A 16480-nucleotide genomic window follows, 5' to 3' on the forward strand; every position below is an offset into this window, starting at 1 on the left:
TTTTTGTGCATCCGTAGCGCTGCCTGTACGATACTGGCTGCTGGAAGAAGTCCTTTTCTTTACTGTAGAAAAACAATTACCAAACCTCTGACAGTACTTATAGTATATACAGTTTCAAAAAGATATTGAGAATTTTACACACATTGCTGAAATTGTAAAAATTGTACATTTTTGATGTCACGAGAATTGTTTCCAATTCCTATGTAATCAAAATAATTTTATACTTAAAGGGTACCTGTCAGTAGTTCATTTTTATGAAGAAAGTAAATGAAAACGATAGCAAATAAGATAAGACTTTCATAGTTACCTTTCTCTATTAATGGTGTAAATGACACATCAGCAACAACGGCCTTTTCTTTGACTGAACTTGGAGGTGTACCTTTTACTTTGACAGTGGCCCAGGTTCGAATAATGCCCTCAGTCACTTTTCCTTCATTGTTGTTGCCTTTTCAGTATGTATATCAAACTCAGAGACCTAAAACAGAAAATGTAATCAACATTGAAATTAATCATAATTCAAATAACGCATCATACATTAGTACAATATATGATGCGCGCGCATAATTGTTAATGTAAAAAATGATTTTTTGAATGAATGCATACATACAAGATTATCTTTAAAAAGATGAGTTTCTTTTATTATTTCTATAATTTTTAATGCAAAGAATACTATTTTGTCTTCTGAAATATTTGTGTACATATGTAACCTCAATGAGTATCGCCCATGTTTTTTTATTCTGTCAGAGTGCGCCATTGAACTAGCGGTAAATATATTTTGAAGCTTTTGTGTGTCGTCAGGTAAACAATGTGGCGGTCGCAGTCTGATCTGTTCATTATCATGTATTTTATTAATAACCATGCCATAATACTGTTGTGGGCTAGGGTGAACGAAGTCGTGTGGACATAAATTCCCTTCTAAAGATGCTTTGTAGAAAATGGCAAAAACAATCAGGAGCTAGTTACGAAACGGCAATAGCAGCCAGGGAAATCCGTTGATGTATAATAAAATGATTTTTTAAATCTGTTTTGTAAAGTTGTATAGTGGATTGTATAGTGGTTGTATAGTTGGCCATAGCTCTTAGCTCGTCAGGTACATTTAGATGTTGAGATGGAATGATGACTGGACTCCACTTTCTGTCGACATTTTATTTCTGGACTCCTGTGTTCTTACAAACATTTCACTATTACATTAACAGTATAGATACAGTCAAGGTGTGTGTCTTACTCCCTCTCTCTTTCTAGCTGTCCCCATGTATAGCACTGGTCAGCTCTATTTATATTGGTTAGTACATGTAGCAAGAGAGCAGGAAGGTTTACACATCAGTATTTGGCCATGACATCTAATACCTGATATCTATAACCCTAACAGCCCACACAATGAATCCATTCCATGTTACACCATGCTAATCAGGGATTATAATCAATGACGAATATGTGTGTAGATAGCTGATAATTAACTGACCATCTTATACATGTACATACACGAGTAGCTGTAAATCTATGACAATATCTTGTGAAATAAAACTTATTATATTATAGATGTTTCTCACCGGCACTCCATCACTTCTGATTAGCACAATACACTATTCGGTACGAAATTATATCTGAATAAGAAATATTCGTTGTGAAAAGTTACTGGTTGTAAGCATGGAACTTAATTAACATACAGTGTAGCTCACCTGACCAGAAGGGAGCTTATGTCATAGCGCGGCTTCCGTCGTCCTTCAACATTTCCTTTAATTACAGTCATAATGTTCCACATGGATTGTAGTTAAAGCCCCATTATGTTTTGGCAGTGGCGTAGCGCCCGTGCATGCTTGCATGCTCAAGCATGCAATAAATAATCTGACTTACATTTTTTGTACAGTCAGAACACATTTGAATGCACGTAACGCTGCTGAATATAAATTACGTATAAATACATATGATATGTCCAACTGTATGCCTAACATAACTTTGTGCACATTTGACAGACTTGAAGATGGGCCATTCTGGAAAATTATTAGAAAGTCTATATATTTCCGGTTACCACGTGCATTTAGTTGTTAAAATTTGATTGTTTGAATCTTGTCGAAGACAATATTAGACTTCTTCACCAAATTCCCTCAAGCAAATGTGGATTTTGAATCGGGAAACACTTACGAATACCAAAATAAACAACATCGCATGAAAAGTGAGAAATATTCTAAAAACATATAACTATATTTAAATGATAGCAAATCAACTGAAATAGCAATTGCAATATGTTCTTGGCCAAAGTGAATTTTCAACTTTAGTTCACTTCCCGCCCCGTTAAAAACGCGTGTTAATCCATGATTTTCGGTGTCTACTCACGAAATAGTTGACTTTTATTTTTGTAGAACATGAACAGATTGTTGATTAAGAAAAAATTGTTAATTGCTTGCTTTCCATTCAAGAACAAACACTTTTTGAATAGTTTTAGCCTAGTTTTATATAGAAATTACAGTACATGCAAATACATGCATGTACAACATGTATTTGTAGGTCCACGCGTGGAATGCGTGGGATCGTAACGTGCAGTCGATCGCGATCGAGCAATGCAACTTGACCGCTATAAATTGTTTGAAAATCGTTGTTTGAAGGAACGTGCACGTGGTGAAGAACGGACCCATGTGTGTGTTCGCTGACACGTATTTTGGCGAGTCTTCAGTAGTGCGTTCGCCATGCACGATGTTGAAGTTTGTTAGGGAAATTCCACTTTTTTTGTGCCTGCGCATGCGTACTAGATTGTTTTGGCTCTGGGGCGGAACTACGGATTTCCCCCCTCTCCGAAGAGGGTTTTTTCTATTTTTTTTAAAAACATGGAAATGTTGGACATTTTTATTAGCAGATATTTTCATAAGGATATATGCTCTACTATTCAGCAAAAGTTTGGTACTTTATGACGATATTTTTACACCCCAAACAGTGGCGTAGCTAGGTCTGGATAGGTCTGCATGCCTGGGGGTGCAGGGGGCGACAGCCCCCTGCTCAGGGTCCAGGGGCGAAGCCCCGGTAGGGGGTATGGGGGGGTGAAGCCCCCCAGAAGCTGACGGGAAATTGTTACAACGTAGTAACCATTTTACTTCTTTGGTAACTATTAACGTATATACCAATGGTTAAATGGAGGTAACGATATTTAGTTGATAACCATTCAAAACTATACACAAAATCAGAACTGTGGTGATTTTTTTTATATACATATAATAGTACTATACTAGACTCCCCTGACAAGTGCTCGAACAAAAAAACAACGGATTTTTGTCTGTAAAAAATAAAATAATAAGCAATGGGAGAATTTTGTGTTATTTCAACTGATGAAAAACTTATGGCGAATATTTTAAACAAAATTGATATTAAGTTTACGTAATTGCGTAAGAAGGGACCAGTCCTCGACCACCTCAATAAAAAAAATTAAACATAGTATTTATGACCTATTTTTCTACATATTCTGTGCTATTTCTAACAATTACAATAACATTTTTTTTTTCTTAATCAACAATCTGTTCATGTATCTACAAAAATAAAAGTCAACTATTTCGTGAGTAGACACCGAAAATCATGGATTAACACGCGTTTTAACGGGGCGGGAAGTGAACTAAAGTTGAAAATTCACTTTGGCCAAGATACATATTGCAATTGCTATTTCAGTTGATTTGCTATCATTAAATATAGTTTTATGTTTTTAGAATATTTCTCACTTTTTCATGCGATGTTGTTTATTTTGGTATTTTTTATCGTATTCGAAATTGTTTTCCCCGATTCAAAATCCACATTTGCTTGAGTGGAAATTTGGTGAAGAAGTCTAATATTGTCTTCGACAAGATTCAAACAATCAAATTTTAACAACTAAATGCACGTGTAACCGGAAATATATAGACTATTCTAATAATTTTCCAGAATGGCCCATCTTCAAGTTCTGTCAAATGTGCACAAAGTTATGTTAGGCATACAGTTGGACATATCATATGTATTTATACGTAATTTATATTCAGCAGCGTTACGTGCATTCAAATGTGTTCTGACTGTACAAAAATGTAAGTCAGATTATTTATTGCATGCTTTGAGCATGCAAGCATGCACGGGCGCTACGCCACTGACAACCGATCATCACCAAAAATGACACGGCCACGTGTTTTATATTTGTACGACAAAATAACCCAAATGGTGCCCCATGTATGCATTTCACTATTTACATCCACTATTTTTCGATTAATACGTATTTTGTATCATGCTTTATATAAACTATATGTAACCTTTGACAGGACACATTTATAATCTGTGGAATCTAATATGTATCATATACTAAAACAATTATAGAACATTGTATTGCTCACCGTTTCCTCAAAACTGCCCTCTGTCTCGGCCATGCTTGTTTTGTTTACTATATCCGGGTATCGAACACATACGTATACACGAGGTATTTTTAACTATGCAAATCAACCCGTTCTATTTTAAGAATTCTTTACTAATTGATTATTGCGTAATTATCTTCATTGTAAAGAAACCAAATGAAGAACTTTTCATAAGGGATGTTAATGTATATTTTAGCAAAGTTTGGTGAAAGCATAATGGGACTTTAAAGTTTGTTAGGTGCATCCTTGGGGAAGGGGAACAGAGTTTGTGTAAATAGTGGCAGGAGGGGCGGGGCCCAATAGGGGAAAATTTGGCCAGAGGTAGGTGGGACGGAACCAAACAGGAGAAAATAGAGGTAAGTCCATTACATCGCTACAAGTCATAGAGTTCTACATGGATTGAAACCAAATTTAGTCAGAAACATCCTTGGAGAAAGGGGAGCGATTTTTTTTCTCTGAACCGTCTGGGGCAGGAGGGGAGGGGACTAATAGCGGTAAGCAGAGGTAAATCCTTTAAATCACTACCATTCATAGACATCTGCGTGTATTGTAACTGTAACCAAAGTTGACAAGAAACATCTTCCGGGTAAAGGCAAAAGAGTTTGCCAATGGAGCAGGAGGAATGGGGCCTAATAAGGAAATTAGAAGTAACTTTTCAAAAGAAACAATGATCCTGTATTCAGAACATTACTTGGCATAACACACCAGGTCCCATACAGGCCCTCTTGGTTTGACAGTCTTACAAAATGAATGTCTTTCCGCTCAGGCAACATATTTTAACATTAGGGGATGAACAATATGACTTAATGTTAAGTTAAAGTCTGTTTTAGACCTAAATGTATTTACCCGTGCTACACCTGTACCATCTATAAAGGTATACACTATAAAATTATAGAAAATACATCAGTAATTTACTTTAGATTACTTAATTACTAAGGAAACAATTTAATTTCATATAATTCTTTTTTAAATCACATTTATTTAGATAGATGTAATATAAAAAAAAAAACAAAAAAAACATCAATTCAATTATACTGAGGAATTGCATGTTAAATATTGATAAACTTATGATTATATTTAGCTTGTAACCAAAATTTGAATAAATATGCCATATGGTTCATAAATAGTTAGGGGAAATTGTCATTATTACAGGTATAATATCTAGATTACACATGGGAAGCATATAGGTATACACAAAAAATCTCTGATTTTCTTAATCGCTTATGTTTCATTGTTTAAAATCACATACAAACCTCTTCATAAACCTGAATTCAAATTGAGATGTCATAATACATGTACCATTAAAACTATAATGTTGGCTCCACACTGTAACGAATTTGACACAGGATGGACTCACGAAAAAAAAATCAAATTCGGCGCTGATCGTGAGCGTATCGGGCCATATCGAATATCAATATGATATCGAATTTGGGGCCACGGTGGCCAAGTGGTTAAGATGTCTCTACATATTACCACAAGCCCTCCATCTCTGGGTTGCGATTCGAATCCAATGTGGGGTAGTTGCCAGGTACTGACCGCTGGTTTTTCGTACTCCGCCTTTCCTCCACCAACAAATCAGGGACGTCCTTACATGACCTTGGCAGTTAATAGGACGTTAAACCAATAAAATCATAAAATAAAATAAATCGATATCAAATAATAACTAATTTGAAATCATATATGAGTATAGGGCGAATGAGGTATTATCATGCCACGTTACGGAATTTATTTTAGGTTAAGCGATGATCATTGCACATATGCTATAGTTTGATAATATATCTCCCAGACTAAATGTTATGTCTCCAGGGCAAATGTCTACATGCATATGTGTGTGTCAGTTGTCAGCTACATAACAGTCTGGTCAGTCTCATATACTGATTTGTTGTACTTACATATAATGTCTGTCAACGTACATATAATATTAATTGACTGTCATTTAATAGTATACGTAAGCAATATCCTAACAGTATAATTAAGGTCGGACCAGTGACACTCCACACTCTACAGGGCACACTTCACAAGCTACTTATGATATACAAACCATACTCCTGTTTTGCTTGATGATGTTTATATTTTCCTCAAGGAAAAGGAAGTTTTCTTCAGAGAAACTTATTCCAAAAAGCAAGGGTGCCTCTGTCGCCAGTGCGTGTTCATCTCTATAAGTAATCAACAAAAATAATAAATCAATGGTTGTTATCAAAATGTTGTCATTCAAGATATTAACTTATGAACTAGACATAGCAATATTTCAGCCAGTATAAACTATAAAGTAATGAGTGGTATATCAAATAAAACATCCATAGCGAAAGATTTTCAATAAATAGGGACTATGGCCTCCTTTTTAATAACTTATCGAAACATCCTTGCTGAAAAAGTTGAGTCTGACACTCTGGTGCCGGGGTGCCGGAGGTGCGGGATACAACATAGAGAAAAGAGGACATTCCTGCAAATTGATTGTATTTATACTGAAGCGAATGGTTGTAGTTTGAAGGGAAATTGAAATATTTCCATTTTAATTATTTCTTTCTGCCATGACCGACTATCGATATTATGTCGATGAAATATATATAAATTATATATAGTTTATCTCATTATGAATGATTGTACGATATTTTGATTAGAGTTATTCCCCTTGATTCCCGGAAGTTAATGATAATTCTTTAATTACTTAAAAGCTTAGTATTAACCCCGTTGATTTTCAACCAAAGGCTATCCAACTTTTATTCAATAGATTGAGTATGTCACGCGCAATTTGGAGCCACGAAGATGGATATATTGAGATGACCCCATCAGAAACTGCAAGAATTTTCAGTACCGATTCCGTCATGGTCGAGGAAGCATGAAGGCCTATCAAATTAGGATTTGTAACCACTTATATGACATTTGATTTACAGGTATATAGCAGATAAGGACACCTTCATAAGACATTTTCCACAACAATACAAGTAGTGAATAGTCAATCAATAGAGTTTCAAGTCACTATACGTATATTTTATATTTGTAAACAGGAGATCCTAATTTCATTTAAACATGGTAAATATTAAGAAATTTAGCAAAAAAATCCATATTGTTACTATTCCAATATTGATATGAAAAGTTAACATGTTTTTTACCTCGATAATACAAAAAATAATCTAACTGTTACATGAAATATTGAGAATGAATAGCATATGGCGAATTTGGATATATATATTCAACTATTTTGTCATTCAGGTATGCATTGGTTAATATTCTCAAATAAATCCATACCATTAACTCAATCATTTGATTCTCAAATTTGTATTGAAACTCTTGATATTACATTTTATTATAATGAATTACCTAGATATAATGTTACAAGTTTTATCCTTTGTCTGTACCAAGTTCTTTGACAGGAGTAGATCATAGGTAAACCCTTATAACACTCATATTTTTATATTACATTATGTATAAACCCATTTTCTCCAATGTTATAATTAATTTATATGCATATGCTTTAATATACTCCATCAGCATGGCTCTTTTTCTGGACATTCCTGACTAGGACCAGAACTCAGTGGTAACACCATGGACTTTATAGTACTGCCCGGTCACTAGGAATGGCTTTTGTGGGAGAGATATATTGAGGAATCCAAATTCAAATTAAATTCAAATCAATATCAACTGATTTAAATCAAGGAACTGTATATATTGAACTGATATGAATCCATTATAAATTTCAACTTATCATTATCTGGCTATACAGTATCCACATTTTAACTATAAACAAAAACATAGGTACGCATATATACATGTATATATTATATATATACTTAACATTGTCTGTTTTATAATAGAATGTACATATATGTATGCTCATTATTGCCCAATCCCTTATTAAATCTATGATTTAATGAAAAGTGTTTTTGAAATGAAATGAAAAACATATGTACATGTAGGTGTTGTACATACTAAATGTAGAAAAGGTTACATTGTTATATTTACTACCGTCTCTCTTTGGATGCGTATGATAAATATACAATGTATTTGTAACAACGTACAGTTTGTTCACATACCGAATCACCCGATGAACGTCGCAATATTTACATAGTGTGTCAGCAACGCTGTACTAGTGTTGTTTCATAACAAGATCTACATCCTATATGTATTTGTAACATTTTCATTGCATGTAAATGGAAAAATGTCTGATAGGTAAATAACAGTAGCGATTTTGAAACAACGATGAAACTTTATTGTTTAACATTTCTAAGAGTCGGTAGATCTGTAATTAACGTTTACAGTACAAAATAAAATATGCACAACTAGGGTCCTAGGGGGAATCTACATATGGAATTTGAGAAACATCCCTTACAGTTCTGAGAAATAGCGGCTAGTAACAAACTTTAACTATCAAAATCCAAGATAGCCGCCAGGCGGCCAACTTGTTCACCGATCGGTCCCAAAATGCAATATGCACAACACGGGGCCCTAGAGGAATGTCTTACATATAAAAATTGAGAAAGATCCCTTCAGTAGCCTATCTTTCATGTGAGAAGATAGCGGTAATAAACTTTAACTATCAAAATCAAAAATGGCCGCCTGGCGGCCATCTTGTTTCACGGTCCTATCAGTACCCCAAAATATTCAATCAATATGCACAACTAGGGCCTAGGGAAATCTACATATAAAATTTTGAAAAAATGCCCTTCAGTACTTTCTGAGAAATAGCGGTAACAAGAATGGTTAACGGACGGGGACGGAAGGACGGATGGATGGACGGTACGGACCACGGACCACGGACGAAAGGCGATTTGAATAGTCCACCATCTGATGATGGTGGGCTAATACAGTGTCATAAACACTAACTTGGGTAAATATTGAGCTATGGAAATAATAATTAAGACTGTTAACATAAGGAATTAAAGTATATATTCTGGTGGTTCTATCGAAGGATAAAGTTGAGTAGGAGTATCGATATTTGGAATGGACCGCGAATAAATTGGGCATTGTTTAGAATGTTTTGTAAAATAGTTTCTAATATTTACAATTATATGTAGGGAGGATATATTGGGCAATAAGAGGTTGATTGCTGTTGAAATCAAGAAGTAGTTAAAATATTGAAATTCTGATATACTAAGAATTCATCTACTAATATATATACTTAAGCTAGATTTGTCAACGCTTCTGCCAAGATTTTGCCATAGGTCCAAGCAGAACAAGTTTCGGGCTTCAGTCTGAGAAAGTCGGGGTTCCACTGTTGTCACTTTGGGGAATACGGTTACAGGGGTACTGCAGTATACAGACGACTTCCGTAACTAGTTCAAATACAGGTGGTAACGGGGTTTGTTGTCAGTTCGATACATGTTGTTCAGTAACACAGGTCGAATGTGTTGCTTGAAACAGGTGAGTGAGGGGACAGGTTTTTCCAAAGCACTCAGTTCCGTCGTCAAAAAAGGGCGGTGTGACCTCTGTATTGTAGTCACATGTTGTCTCGGTATAGGAAATGTTGATACTGTGTACTTTGTAGCACGAGGATCTGACTGTCACGTGAATCAGCCTCGATACAACGGCGTTTTAACGGTGATTCAGTTGTTTAAATTTTACCTGTAGTAAAATCGTAAACATGGTTGTTAATATGTGAATCAGGAGTCAAGTAGGATTACACATTTATTTTGTAAATATTGTCGGCAGCATTTAGTTTGTGTTTAACTTTGCATTGATCCAAGATAGTACTTGGTAACGGACCGTACTACAGTTGTAGTTGCAGCACATAGTTACAATACTACAGCTAGTGAGTAATGGAAATATTGTTGACAACAAAGTTGACTAAAAATGGGAAAGGATGGAGGCAGAGATTTGTGGACCTGGTTTTTTGTACAAACACATGGGTCTAACCTTTACTGGCCATATGGTTTGGGGTCCATATAGGGGACTTGTTTGCAAATTCCTTTCCAAATTATTCGTTTGTTTTATGTTGAAAGTTCTAAGTTAACATTTGAGATGCAGAATCCGAAGAGGGGAAATCAATTTTCTAAAAAATATGGATAAATTCCCGAGGCCCGAATGGGGAAAAGAAGCATTGTTTTCAAACCATTGTAGCAATATTTAAATTCAAATTTTCGATATTCTGATCCTATCGGAGTTGCTTTTCCTTCATTTCGCTACGTCATTGGAGTTAAACGAAAAGAGGTAATTTTGATAGATCAGAGTATTATTTGGATGAGGTCGCATTTGACCAAGTCAAACTCTTGATGTTTTCCTTCTTCTCAGATATGAAACTGCCACGGACGGTGGCCTTATGGTAAAGCATTTTGACACTAATACCTAGAGGCCTTCATCTCTGACCATATGGTCGTTAATGTTCTCAAACTACTCCAGCTTTCGTCTGCCTCCAAAATTACATATTAATTGGTTATGAATCGTGATACAAAAAGAATTTCTGATACGTATAATCAGTTTACGCATAAACATATTGAAAAATGTCTGGTTTATGCAGAGGCGACTTTTCCTCATATCAACTTAAATTTTAAATATGAATCCCCTTACCTAAGACAGGCTCCAATGAGATCAGCTGCCTTCCCCGATCCGCGTATCAGCAATACAGGGAGTTTTGCTTTGTACAGCTTTGGCCACGTGTTCAACAGTGTTCAGACCTCCCTTCAACCACAATTAAAATGGTCGGTATTTTGAGTTCTGGATAAATAAGTATATACATATATAATAGTAGAGCGGCATAGGAAAAAATCATGCATTTTTTATACAAACATGAAACTTCATCTAATTTGGCATGCGAGTTGCCTAGACTACCAAAACAATATTTAAAACAATATTTAAACCGGGAGCCATTGCAAAGTGTACCTTCTTCCGGTTATTTCAAGATGGCCGTCATTTTTCGTGGGTAAAATTTAAACAAAGTAATGAAATAGTATGCTGCACATCTCAATAAAAAACATGAAACTTGGGCCTTAACGGTTACCTGATATTTGATAGAAATTAAGTTTTAGTTTAGTTTAGTATGTAATTTATTAGCCTACTGATGTCTTTTGTTCACGAAATAGGAACATACATCTAATAGGTCTACATACAAAATTTCATTAAGATTCGTGCATATTTACTCACATTACCGTGTTTACAAGGTTCAATAATTATTATTGCTAAAGGCAATAACTCCCGTAAATAAGTTAGAGTCGTATTAAGCTGAAACATGGTTTGAGATATTTCCAATGTTAGTCTATATGCAAAGTTTCATTAAACTCGGAGATCATATTTACTCTAAGTTAATTTACTGAAGTTATGTTCACAAGAATCATAAATTATACTTGAAAAGGGCAATAACTCCGTAAGTTACAATTGAATCCAGCTAATTTTCAAACTCGTCCGAGATCTTTTTCTATGTTTGTCTACAAACAAAGTTTCATTAAGCTAAGTGCATATTTTTTCAATTTATCATATTCATAAAATTCAATAATTTATAAGTGCAAAGGGCAATAACTCCTTAAGTTACGATCTAATCAAGTCGATTTTCGAACTTCTCCGAGATCTTTTCACTTTTAGTCTAAATAGAAAGTTTCATGAAGCTAGATAGTGCAGATTTATTAAAGTTATCGTATTCACAAGGTCCAATAATAATTATTAGTGCATAGGGCAATAACTCTTATAAATTGCTGTCAAATCAAGCTGATTTCCAAACCCGTCCAAGATCTTTTCAATCTTAGTCTACATACAAAGTTTTCATTAATCTTGGTTTATATTTGCTAAAGTTATCGTGTTCACAAGATCAATAGTAATTATTAGTGCACAGGAAAATAACTCTATAAATTACCATTGAATCAAGACTGATTTTCATACTCTTCCAAGATATTTCCAATGTTAGTCTACACACAAAGTTTTTTCATTATGCTCGGTTAATATTTACTAAAAGATATCGCATTCACAAGGTCAAATATTAATTATAAGAACAAAAGTTAATTACTCCGTAAATTACTGTTGAATCAAGCTGATTTTCGAACTCTTCCCGAGATCGTTCCAATGTTAGTCTACACACAAAGTGAAGATAGATGATATCATTCGTCCACTAAGCATCCTCTATTCTTCCTGTGTGGTGACAAAATTTGGAATCTTAATTTTGTGGTTACATAAAATGAAAATGCATTTCAATTATTCAAACATTTCATAGCTTTAAAGTGACGTTTAGAGATTTATTTGGATTTTGTCATTATCTGCTTGAGATTATTGCATCCAAAAAGGTCACATGAAGTGGGTGATGGGGGATCTCAAGCAACCACTACATTGCAAGTATAATGTTTAAAATTATGCCTGCTGCTCTATTGCATGATCGTAAAAGGCAACTAAATATGGAACCTTCATCTAGTGACTTAAAAAATATTTATAAAGTATTTTAACATCTAGCGTTCACCATAACTGGTTTGTAGTGATAAGAAAGTCTACCTGAATTTTAAATAGCTGAAACACTTGCTTTAAACATGGAAAATCCAGAAGATACTTAGTTAACAGGACAATAATATTTAATCAACTGATTTAATAAAAATATTTGGAAATGATAAACAATAATATTTATTGAATGTGACCTAATTTATACACGTAAACCCAACAAATGTGACGCCTAGGATGTAATAATCTAAAGCAGATAGAGACAAAATACAAATCAAGTGCTAAACCGCTTTGAAATGGTTGAAAAATAAAAATATTTTCATCTCAATAACCACGAAACTAAGAATTACCAAATTTAGTCGCCTTTCACGATTATGCAGTGGGGCTGTAGTGCATAATACCTAACATCCTAACTCAGTTAAGGTCGATGCTTGAAATTAAAAAAACCTAAATGATTTAGAAACTTGCTTTAAACAAGAGGAAACAGCGTATAGCTTCGTGGATAGATGATACCTTACATTGAATATGACATAATTTATGCACGTGACCTAGCCAATGTGAACCTAGGATTCTAGGATGGTAATCATCTTATGCAGGTCATTGCAAGATCCATATGCAGTACTAAACATCAATCTCTCAAGATATAAAATCGTTGACAAATCTTAGTTTTCAGCAGAAAATATTAAAGGTTCTAATGCTAAAATGGAACAAATACTTAACTAGGTCACTGTGACCTACATTTTTAAATTTTCATCAGTTTTTCTGAACTGAACTTCACAAACCCAATATTTACATGCAAAAACATGTTTATTTTATTATTAAACTTATTATCTCTATTCTAATATTTAGTTAATTAGTGACTTCACCAATGAAAATATTCATTTTTCACCCTTTGACCCATAAAAATTACCATGAGCGAAGATAAAATAGCATATAATATGCAACTGACCCTAATGTATCTTCATGCAAAATATTTTTGCTTATCACTGAGCGGCCCGTATAAAAACAGCCCAAAGAGATAACCCCTTCTTTATTACATACATACGTATATATGTGTGTAAGCAAAAGCCAATATGTAGAAATGGCAGCGCAAACACTTACTGCAAAAGGTTACACTAGTTGTTTGTAAATTCTTAAATAGCAGTTAGTGACAATCGATGTAAACCTAAATCCATCAAGAGTTAATAATTGCAATTCCCCTAACTCACTGTACATATCACAATTCCCAAAGGATGATTTTCCCAGACCCCGATCGACCCTCATATTTTTTTGTATACTTTTTGGGGCTTGCGTATCGTCTTTGTGATGGCAACTTTCTATAGAAAGGAAAAATATCGTTTATATAAAGCTAGGTGGGGTAGACGTTTTGTATGCTGGGAAGCTTTTATCAATCTTTACGTGTAGAGTATGATATTTTTCCAATATTTTGATCTAGACCCAATTAAACATCTAAAAAAATGGTCTTTGGGCACTCTGCTGGTAGTACATAAGTCATATAAAACTGTAGACTAATTCTCAGATCCCTGTGGAAAGGCTATTGATCTTCATATGACTGAAAGGCAACGTCTTAAAAAGGGCGCAGCCAAATGTTTTCAAATAAATAACCGCTAATTATGACAATGTTATGAAGTGCAATTTATGGAAATAAAACCGAGCCTAATGATTTGTTTATTTTTTATTTATAGTATATTCACACTAGATATCCTAGTCCCAAAAAACCCCCATTTGAGAAGAAAGACATTTTTTTCCGTAACAGATATTCCGTTAATGGTCAGACTGATTATACGGGAAGGTGGTCCTAATCACTTGAAAACGCTTGCAAATTAAAGAGCGAGAGCAGCAGAGATTCTGCCGGATGAAAATATTAGTTCGTCGGATCATTATGAGCGTTAGAACCACTCGATTTATATAATGATGCTTTACTTCAAACACTATATTCACGCGGATACACAGGGTACAAATATGGAAGCCTGCACAACTGAAGCTGTCAGTATATGTAGGACTTGAAATTTTGAAGATTAGGGTTTTTCTCTTATATTTTCCTGCATATGTGTTACCAATAGAAGTGCATCCGAAACTTCGTGATCCCAAAGTGCCGCGCCCCCTTATTATACATGTATTTTCTCTGTTAAAATATGTTATTAAAACTCTGTAATCGAATCTAGGGGCATTATACTTCACATTCTATACATCTTTCGCGAGTTATCTTTAAGTTTTGTAACGTATATACAAAGTCTGAAAGAAGAAACACATTAAGGTCCCAATAGTTTATATGATCAGCTTATTTACTGTACTTACCAAACACGTGGTATTGGTCAGTTTCAGGGGCTATGTCTTTCATTGCTGACAGTGCCTTCTGAAAGTTCACTAATGGGTCCCCATAATCTGGCTCTTTTCGTTTTAAATGAACAACGTCATATTCCTTGGGTAAAACAGTAATATCAGATACAACATTCTAGGAGTATTCGTTTGTCCTGTAACGATATCCAATTTACACACAACACTCACAGCCACACACATATCTATAAAGAGTTAAAAATAACGATCATTTATTACGAGATGTCAAGATCATTATGAAGTTGTTAAACATCAATCAATTCAAGTAGCAAATTGTTGAAAAACAAAAGTAGTTTTTCCATCTGTATATTTAAAGTATTTAATGCTAAAATAAGTTTAATATATTATCTAATTTAGCCTAAAGCAATGAAAACATCAATTTTTCACCATTTGAACTTAGCCCTCTGAAATCATCTCTCACTGAGTGTGGCAGAAAAAGTTATGTTCCCTGAATGACAGATAATATGCAGCTGATCCTTAAAGTGTCGCGAACGCAAAATAGTTTTGCTTATCATTGAGATAGCAATCGAACGGCAGAAAAGAAAGTAATAATACCCCTCATTTAAGTGAGATATTGGCGAATTAAAGATCAAATTGAAAAAAAGGATAAAAAAAATACTATATACCTTTTCGTATTCCAATCAATAAAAACGTGTCCAGATGGGCTTTTTCTGCATCTTGTAACAAATCGTGACGAATTAAGGTAACATAAAGATACAGTGATAAACCATGCTAATCTTAGTACCATTGTCAAAATTAAACAGATATACAACTTTTTTTCACAGTACAAATATTTTATTCCCCCCCAGCTGTGTCATGATGCGTATATACTTTGTGGCATTGCAACAAATGTATATACACATCGGTTAATTTGGTGAGAGCTGTACAGTGTTGGGTTCCCTGGGGGTCAACTCCCCGAACAATAATGTCCCTCGCACATGAGGGCTCTCGCACAGCATGCGTCAATTTAAACAATAAAATATAATTTTTAGAGCCATTATGGTTAAAGGGAAAAAAGGAAAAAACTTTTTAAGACGAAAATTACTTGTGTATTGAGTATTCTGTTCACATTAAGATTTGGAATTTAATTGTTTTGGTTTAATGTTTTGTAGTGTGGAGTGAATATAAATATTTGTATATACAAACAAAAACTAGCACAAAAATGACACACACACGACATATATAAAGAATTGATAGACAATACACAAACAAACACAAAAAAGATTCAAATCATACATATTTTAAGTACTCACACAACATAAAACATCATACAAACATCCGATTGGCATATTTCAAGAACTATTTTAAAGATATATTTCCAATTGAACCATATTTGATCTAAAATTTCTTCTCAATACATCCATTTTTAATTGACAGGTTTTTTTTCAACATTCATATTTTTGTTAACAAAAACTCACTCAAACCTTGCATATTTATGT

At 34.3% G+C, this 16480-nt stretch overlaps 1 long non-coding RNA gene across 1 annotated transcript; it reads right to left on the minus strand.

The window, feature by feature from the left end:
- Positions 1-3: 3 nt before the first annotated feature.
- Positions 4-10989, minus strand: LOC138312324 (uncharacterized). The gene is made up of 4 exons (XR_011206918.1): positions 10860-10989; positions 6397-6511; positions 308-475; positions 4-62 (listed from the first exon to the last, which is right to left on the minus strand). It is a non-coding gene; the product is annotated as an uncharacterized lncRNA (long non-coding RNA).
- Between the last annotated feature and the right edge of the window lie 5491 nt (positions 10990-16480).

The sequence above is a fragment of the Argopecten irradians genome, unplaced genomic scaffold (genome assembly GCF_041381155.1).
Source record: "Argopecten irradians isolate NY unplaced genomic scaffold, Ai_NY scaffold_0274, whole genome shotgun sequence".
Classification (NCBI taxonomy): Eukaryota; Metazoa; Mollusca; class Bivalvia; order Pectinida; family Pectinidae; genus Argopecten; species Argopecten irradians.